This window comes from Echinops telfairi, unplaced genomic scaffold (genome assembly GCF_000313985.2).
Source record: "Echinops telfairi isolate 266 unplaced genomic scaffold, ASM31398v2 ScPeMD7_7;HRSCAF=31, whole genome shotgun sequence".
NCBI lineage: Eukaryota > Metazoa > Chordata > Mammalia > Afrosoricida > Tenrecidae > Echinops > Echinops telfairi.
Window position 1 is genome coordinate 19,808,274 of NW_022103904.1, and position 9,571 is coordinate 19,817,844.

The 9,571-nt window shown below is 41.5% G+C and overlaps 1 non-coding gene across 1 annotated transcript; it reads left to right on the forward strand.

The window, feature by feature from the left end:
- The first annotated feature begins 9,141 nt into the window (after positions 1-9,141).
- Positions 9,142-9,277, forward strand: LOC115868181. Its single transcript, XR_004045465.1, has one exon. It is a non-coding gene; the product is annotated as a small nucleolar RNA SNORA9 (small nucleolar RNA).
- Positions 9,278-9,571: the final 294 nt, after the last annotated feature.

Here is a 9,571-nt window from a genome sequence, read left to right on the forward strand (position 1 = left end):
TATTGAATCACCATGAGGTGGAATCCACTCACTGGCAGTGAGTTTGGTCTGCTGTTTATGAAGCATAAATATATATTTTAAAATATAAATAGATTAGTGTAGCTTTATATTTGATATACATGTATTTTTATGTATACTGCAATTGTTTAATGTATTTGTCTGACATGAACTATTAAACATTAGTGTTTCTGAAGGGAAAAAAATTCAGATAGCAAATATAAAATTTTTACTACTTTATAAACTCATGTTGTATATGAACATGAACATAGAAATGTTAATCTAGTGAAACACAAAACTATTCTTTTAATGACAGAAAATCTTAACTGCCATTTTACTTTGAACTTTACTACTCTAGTCAACTATAGTTTGGGGTTTTGTTTTTGAATTATTCTAGTTATAGTTTTTGAACCTTGCTAAATTTGCCAGCTAAAAATTTTAATCTTAGAGTTATAATACCTAAACTCATCTTGGGAGACAGGAGAAAAAAATGATTTCTTTTCAAATCTATAGATTAGAACCTTAAAACACCCATAATATTCCTAAATAAAAAAATCATAGTTACCTTTTAGTCTGTTCAGTGACTTATTTCTGTTTCTGATGATTTTAGGATGAGTTGTCACTTTTGAACACCATCACTTCTACACCAGAGTTCTGGAAACCTTGATTCAGTCTGGCAGGCTCCAAGTTCAAAATAACCGTCCAAGCTAGTCCATCTTTCTGTGCAAATACTGTGGTCAAACATCTCAGTACATCAGCAAAACAAGAAAGAGAAGAAACATCTCAATACATCAGCAAAACAAGAAAGAGAAGAAAAAGTGTACATCTAGATGACAAAACTCAGTATGCCTGTGTTAGTCTGGGTTGACTAGAGAAACAAATTCACTCATTTATGTGTAAGACACTCATACATGTGTAAGAGAGAGCCTTATATCAAGTAGTAATTACATATCAAGCAAATGTCCCAGCCCAGTCCGGATGGAGTACGTAAGTTCGCTACTAATCCATAAATCCCTCTGGACTCACACAGCCTCATGCAATGATGCAGAACACAGGAAGATCACAGCGCGGTGGGTACAGTCTGTGGATCCTGTGGCTGTGGACACGTCTCCAGGGCTCTGGCTGCCATCGGTGTGGCTCCAAATGGCTTGACAACAGGAAAGTGAATGAGGTCGGGGGTGGGGTGGGGGTCCCCAAGACCCTACTTAAGAGAAGCCCACACCCACAAGGAGGAATCATCAGGCTGTGACCCATTGGATAGGCTAGACTCCTTCACTCTATGAAGGTGGGTTTTTTTTTAATTTTAATAAATCATTTTATTGGGGACTCTTACAGCTCATATAGCAATCCTCTATTTATCAAGTTAATATGAGATTATGTAACGATCACGATGGCATGGCTAATTTGGGATATTTAAATGAAATATCTGATGGGAATTAATTACAGAATCAATGCAAAGTCAAAAAATGTCAGTAAAATCAGAAAGAACCTTACCCACAATGATTAACCTTATTTTTTTAATTTCAGATGTAATTCCAAACCATCAAATTACTAAACATCTGAAGCAAGATTATAGATAAGTAGCTAGATTCAAAGGAAACAAAGTTGCAACCAGGATAGAAATTAAAATAACAAAAATTATAAACCTTTGTGGTAGTTACATAGTTTCATATCAACTTGATAAACAGGTTACAGGGGTGGAGTCTAGCCTGTCAATCAGGTCACAGCCTGGTTGATGCCTCCTTGTGGGCATGGCCTTCTCATGAGAATTCTGGGACTTCCTCTTTTCCTCCCTGGAGGTGGGCCACACACTCTCTCTCGGCTTCACAGTCCTGTTGACAAGCCACATGGAGCCACGCTGGTGCAGCCAGAGCCCTGGAGATGCATCCACCTCCATTGGATCCTCAACATTTTCCACCCATTGGCCTGTGATCTTCCTGCATTTGGCATCATTGCATGTGCTGCGTGAGTCTGAAGAGGAATTTGTGTGCTAATATCAGACTTATGCACTAATGTGGGAAACAGAAAGATTTCTCCCAAGTTGTCTCCCCAAATATATGCCAAACTTAGCTGCTTGTGAAGGCTATACAATTAGAGGTCATCAGTAGTAGATCAGGGGTCATTCTCCCTAAGAGCTATCAGCCATCTAGACCAAGCAGACACCACTGTTTATCCCACAACAAGTAGGGCCCACTCCCTTCTGATAAGGATAGCAGTTGTCTGTTTCCTTATAGGAGACCCCAGAGAGGTCAAACCCGCCCAAGGATGACCAAGGTTAGGCTGCCATCATGAATCTAGGGTCCGCCCATCTTGTCACATGTATACCTATAAACCTTCCCATTCCTATGGGCACACCCCTAGCTCATCCCCTTCCTACGATGTGTATGCCAATTGTACTGCCCCTTCCTGTGACATGTGGTTACCTGTAATGATGCCCCCCGAAGGAGATATAGCCCTTGGTTAGCAATAAAGTGGGGGCTCTCCTGCTCTCACGGCAGGACTCTCCCCACGAGGACCACCAAGTGGGGCTGAGGTGAACATGCTACCATGAAATGTCTCTGACGCCATTATTGTACTATCTCTTTTATCTCTCATGCTCTCGATGACTTTAATATAATATATATACATCTCAACCGCACAATTGTGCTTACTGAACCCGAGACTAGCGGTGGGGGGCTGGCCACCCCACCTCAAACCACAGACTAATATTGAAATGATGGACTTGATGGGAACTGAGCTGGGACTGGTTTTTTTTAATCATTGTACTGGGGGCTTGTACGGCTCTTATCACAATCCATATATACATCCATTATGTCAAGCGCATTTGTACATTTGTTGCCATCATCATTTTCTTTGTGTTTTCCTTTTTTCCATCATCATTTTCAAAATATTTTCATTCTACTTGAGCCCTTGGTATCAGCTCATTTCCCCCTCCCACCCTCCCACCCCACTCCTTCATGAATCCCTGATAATTTTTTTTCATGTCTTACACTGACCAATGTATCCCTTCACCCACTTTTCTGTTGTCCGTCCCCCTGAGATGGGGTTATATGTAGATCATTATGATTGGTTCCTCCTTTCTCCCCCCACCCTCTCCTTCCTCTCCTAGTATCACTACTCTCATTATTGGTCCTGAGGCTTTATCTGTCCTGGATTCCCTGTGTTTCCAGCTCGTATGTGTACCTGTGTACATGCTCTGGTCTAGCTGGATTTGTAAGGTAGAATTGGGGTCATGATAGTGGGTGGGGAGGGGGCAGCATGAAAGAACTAGAGGAAAGTTGTGTGTTTCATCATTGCTGTACTACCGTCCTCGGGGCTTAGTGGGCCAGGAAGTGTTCCACTCTGTCTCCTTTCCTCTTTATTTGCTCCTGTGTGCTCTGCTCAGGTGTGCCCCTCTCCCTGAGCACTAGTGCATCCTCTGGGTTGGGGGGTGGGGTTTGCCCACAGACCTCTCTATTGGTTCCCTGCTTCAAGCCAGTATGTTGCATTCAAGTCTTGGTGCACCAGGTTGAAGTCTGGCCCCTCTCTTCCTCTCCTGTGGAGATATAAACAACACCCTCCCCTTGGGTGGATTAGTGCCCTGTTCCCCCGATACCCATGCCATCCCCTTACCCTCATAATATCACTACTCCCACTACTATTTCTGAGGGGTTTATCTGGCCTGAATTCCATGTGTCAAGAGCTCTTATCTCTACCAATATGTGTTCTCCGTTCTAGACAGAACTGTAAGGTAGAACTGGGTCAAGGCAGTGGGGGGTGGGGGAAGGGAAGCATTCAGGAGCTAGAGGAATGATGTGTTTTGTTGGTGCTATACTGAACCTTGGTAGAAGCATCCCTTCCTTAAGACAATTCTGGGGGGGTGGGGATATCCAAATGTCTACAGATGGGCTTTGGGTCTCCCTTCCAATCCCACTTGTTCACATTGATACAGTTGGTTGTTTTGGATCTTTTGATACCTGATGCCTGATCCCATCAACACCTCATTATCACACAGGCTGGTGTGTTTCTTCCATGTGGACTTAGTTGCTTCCCTGCTAGATGGCTGCTTGTTTAACTTCAAGCCTTAAGACCCCAGCCACTATATCTTTTGATTAGCCAGGCACCAGCTGCTCTCTTCAACACATTTGCTTATGCACCCATTTTGTCTTCGGTGATAGTGTTAGGAGGGTGAGCATCACAGAATGCCAGGTCATTAGAACGAAGTGTTCTTGTGTTAAGGGAGGCCTTGAGTAGAGGCCCAAAGTCCATCTGCTATCTTAATACTTAACATATAAATATATGTACATTGGCCTCTATCCCTTTCATTATGAATTAATATATTTCCATATACACATGCTGTGTTAGTCTAGGTAGACTAGAGAAACAAATCCACAGAAACTCATATGTATATGAGAGTTTGATATAAAAGGTAAGTGTACATTTTAACCCAGTCCAGTCTAAGCCCATTAGTCCGACATTAGCCCATATGTCCGGCATCGATCTACAAAGTCCTCCTCAAACTCGCAAAACATACGCAATAATGCCGAATGCAAGAGGAAAGCCAAATCAATGAGCATGTAAGCATCTCAGTGCTGGCTGGGGTGCCCACACAGCTTCTCCAGCACCCAGGGCTGCATCAGAGTAGGTCCATGTGGTTTCTCCTCAAGGATGTCTCACAGGAAGTGAGCCTTGACAGCTGAGGCAGAGAAACTAGCTAAGGCAGCCGCACACTGGTCTGACCATCAGAGAATGAGACCTGAGAACCAGAAAGGTGAGGCTCACCAAGCCATTGATCTCTCTACCCTTCAATTAATCCCACATGTGTTTATCCGCCAGGTTGGCACAATAAACCTTAACTATCTCACGTGTCTATAGCTATAGCTCTATAAATAGCATTTGCCTCCTAGCTCTTTCCTCCATTTCCTTTCACCTGTCTTCTATCCCACTATCATGCTCTGAGGCTGTAAATTTCAGGGGTTGTTGGTTTTCCCTGCCTACTTTGTGGCTAGCAGACCAATGCTTAACCCATTGTGCCACAAGAGCTACACCTATTTGGAACATTTTTTGTTTGTTTTTATGTTTTCCTTGGGCTCTCCCTTACCTTGGACTCAATTCAATTTTAAGAACTAGGCCTCCCAATTCATTTATGTTTAAAATGGCCGAGTATCCCACCCCACCCCCCACCCCAAAAAAAACAAACTCTGCCATTAAATCTATTCTGATTCCTGGCAACGCTATAGGACAAAGTAGAACTGCCCCTTTGAGGTTCTGAGGCTGTAAGTCTTAACCTGAACAGAAAGCTCACTTTTCTCCCTGGAGTGGCCCTGGGTTTGAGTTTCCCACCTTGCAGTTAGCAGTACAATAGATAACCCATTTCACCTCCTACTCCTACTCACTGCCGTCGACTTGATTTCAACTCATAGCAACCTGTAGGACAAAGTGGATACTGCCCCTGAGGGTTTCTAAGACTATACGTTTTTATGGGAGCAGACAGCTTTATCTTTCTCCCATGCCTAGCTGGGGTTTTGAAATGCTAACTTTGTAGTTAGCAGCGCAATGTGTAACCCCCCCACAGTAACTCAAAAAACTCACTACCATCACACTGATGCTGACTCTAGTCACTCTCCAGAGCAAAATGTACCTGCCTTTGTGAGTGTCTCCAACTGAGAACTCTTTACAGGAGTAGAAAGCCCTGTCTTTTTCCCTTAGAGCGACTGGTGATTTTGAACTGCTGACCTTGCCATTAGCAGCCCAACATACTATAACCAGGACTACACTACACCACCAGGCTCCTAAACTGGCCCAGATACTTTAACACAATAGAATTAATTCCCACCCATCCCTGCTCCCCATTTACTATTCTTTAGGCAATCATTTTGGGATGTTATTCTTTATAACATAACTAAGGAGTAAACACCTATAAAATCCCAAGACTGAAGGCTTGGACTAGATCTCTGAAAAACTTGTTTTGCTTTCAAAATCACGTTTATTCTTTAAATGAAACACATTCTGTAATAACTAACTTAAGTTACTTGGAACTATTTTTATTTCAAGATTGTCATAAGCACAAAAACATGTCAAAATAAATTAATTTCATTATTTTTTTATAATGTCAAAACAATTTCATTCATAAGCAGTGTGTCATAAAATTAAGAGGATTCCCTAAAAGAATATTAGGTAATTTACTAATACCATCTGGAGGTAAACATTATGTTTTCATAAATGTTTTTGCTGACATCCTTATTATACTATTCATAATAAGTAATTTTCCTACAGTGTATTCTTCAAATGAACTACCTGATTAAGAGTCAAGAGAAGCAGTTTATTTGCAGCTGAGGCTCAGAATAATCTCATGAAGGAAACACTGAAACCCACATCAAATACTCTCAAGATTAATTCTCCAGATGTAATTTCAGAAATTCAAAAGATGTCATTTCATGCACTTTCCTAGATGACCTTCAGCAAATTTTGTCCAAACAGACACCATTTGGATGAAGATCACATAGTCACTAGCCTCTGAAGTCAGTTCAAATAACAGGCATATAAAGTCACTGTGTTCTCCCTTATAGTCTGTTACTATGATTAGCAACAACATAACATTCTGCAAAAAATTCTCAAAAGAAAACAAAGCAACATACACAAGTAGCTACATAATTCCAAGCTGTTTTGGTTAGTTTAATTTATCTTAAGATTACCAAAGAGTTCCCTTGGATCTAGTCTGAGAATTACTTGCCTCAAAAACGGCCACCAATGTTCTAAGTGCATCTTAGCAATGGCAGGCCAACGTGAGCAGAGAGCTGGCCTGATCTTTAGAGGTGGTATTCCTTTATTATCAAGCATTCCTCTTTTACCATGCTGCAATACAGTCTGGGAATTGCAAGTTCATGAAACTCAAAAATAAACTAATTTCAACAACAACAACAAACAAACAATTTGGGAACTGCTGCTTCTTTCTCCAGCAATATTCTTGCAGAATCTGGTGATTCTGCTTAAACACACACACACACACACACACACACACACAATCAGATGACAACACTGAAATAGTGTGTTCATTTTCTCACATTTTTAGTCAAAAGACTGAGATTCCCAGTAGCACCCTTTTCTAATGTGTGGATAAGCTAAACATGATCCTGAACGCCTTTAAAATAAAATGATCAAAACCCCAGAGCTATCAGGATCATCAATGAGAAACTGGAACAAACTGAAGGGCACGATTGCAGGCCATACATAGTCTACCAAGTATAAGAAAGGAAGCACACACTGAGGAAGACAAATAGATGACTGGGACATGTTGACAAATACATCACTTATGCACATCAAAAGACTTCATCAAAAGAATAATTCAAGAGCCAACAGATTGAGAAAAATTTTTTCTAGAGGGACATTGGACAAGGGTCTAGATACCAAAATATACAGACTTCTACAACAGCTCGATAGGAAAATAACAAAGGACACAATTAAGAAGTGGGCAAAAGACATGAACAGATAGTTCATCAAAATTAAAATACAAATGGCTAACAAACATTTGAAGAAACACTTATGATCATTAGCCATCCAAGAGACACAAAGCCGCAATGAGATATCACCTTACACCCACAATGGGAGTCCAACACAAAAAACAAAACAAATGCTGGAGAGGTAGTGACGAGATTGAAACTCATACAGTGTTGGTGGACTTAGAAATATTTACAACCACTATGGAAAACAATATGGCAGTACTTAAAGCAACTGGGAATTGAAATCCCACATGATCCATCTATATCACTATTAAGCATATGCCCCAAAGAAATAAGAGAGACAACACAAGTGCATGTATGCTCTCCTGGGTTTATAGCAACACAGTTCACATTAGCAAGAGACTGGAAGCATCCCAATGGATAAAGAAACTGTGGTATATACACACAGTGGAATACTACACGTCCCCCCAAAACAGTGATGAAATCATGAAACACCACATGGTATGGGAGTACCTAGAAACAATTATACTGAGTGAGGTAAGTCAATAAGTAGAACAAATATTGTATGAGTCCACTACCATAATGAGAAACACCAATCAAACAAATCATAGAGGCCAATTCACATACAAAGCGGTAGAAAGTCTGCCTACTGGCCATGAACTATACATTACCCCTCTTAGAAACACTTCATAACAGCTACCCCAAAAGAGACGCATTGGCTGGGGTCACTCCTTCAAGAAGGGGGGAAAGGGAGAAGATCACCCACTTGATGCCATACAACATTGAGACAAGGTTGTGACAAATCACAGGGTTTAGACTCCAAACTTCAGACCTTTGATGTAACAGGTGTCCATTCATTCCCTTCCTATCTGTCTGGATTAGGGACATAGTTTTTCCTGAGAGACTCAGGGGAGTATTGATTATTATGCTATGTTTCTGAAAGTCTGCCATTCGGAAGACAAATTAGGTAATCCAGGTGAGACACACTTGGATGAAGGCCCAAGAGAGTGCCCTCAAGAGTGGGTAGAGGTTCAAACCTCGCAAAGCGGTTTGAGCTAGAGGATCAGGAAGAGGCCCAGAATTGAACTGACTGTGTGAGCCTGCTGGGATGGCAGTGAGTGAGATAGACAGCCTGTAAAAGTGGGAGGGAACCCTTGACTTCTTCATAGCAGTTCTGTAAGATGCCTGGGAGGAGGATGCTATAAAAGCCTTAGCGCTGACTTCCCTGAATTTGGGTCTATTTTACCATTATTTCTCAGGGAGAATCCTTATTTAATCTACTTTACATATCTATACCCTACTTGGGGTGTGCTTTTGAATTATAAGCTACATATTGAGAAGGGTATGGAAGGAAAAGTCTGCTTAGTAGAATCATATGATGGTGTGGGTATTTCTGTGGCCAAATCAGTTCAAGAAACCAGAATTATAGTACTTTTGAGAACAATGTTTAGCTAGTACTGTCTGGTCCAAATGAAAGGCCACCTTTTCCAAATGCCTTCCAAGTGGAAAGCATCTTCCCTACTGAACATCACAGCACTTCATTTGGAATCCTTTCCTACTTTTACACTTCCTACTTTCAGAGCTGTATTTTGCCGCAGGCTCTGGGAGAAAGCCCAAACATGCCTAACTGCATGCCATGATCCATCCTCCTCCACGCTTCTTGTAAGGGCTGGTGCTCAAGAAGAGTGACTTGAGTGAGCAAGGGTTGCTTGCCTCCAGCCTGCTTGAATCTGGAGTGGTTCTGGGCATTCCTACAGTGCTTTGCAAGATCAGCTTTGAAATGGTCTGAGGCCTTACTTGATACTGTCTATAGAACAAGGTTATAGAAATTTCACACAGTTATTTGTGCCTGGATCTTTTGTACTAGACATCTACAGATCTGTACTCTCCAATGTATAGCAACTTGCTATATATAATTAAACATTTAAGTTCAGTTTCCACTTGTGTTAGATGTATTCCAAGAGCTCAGTAACCCTGAGGGCACAAAGGTTAAGCATTTGGCTGCTAACCAAAAGGTTGGTGGTTTGAACCCACCCAATCGTTGTGTGGGGAAAATGCTAGGTGATCGGCTTCTGTAAAGATTAAGTGAAGGAACCTGTATGGGACAGTTCTGCTCTGTCACACGCATGGACTCA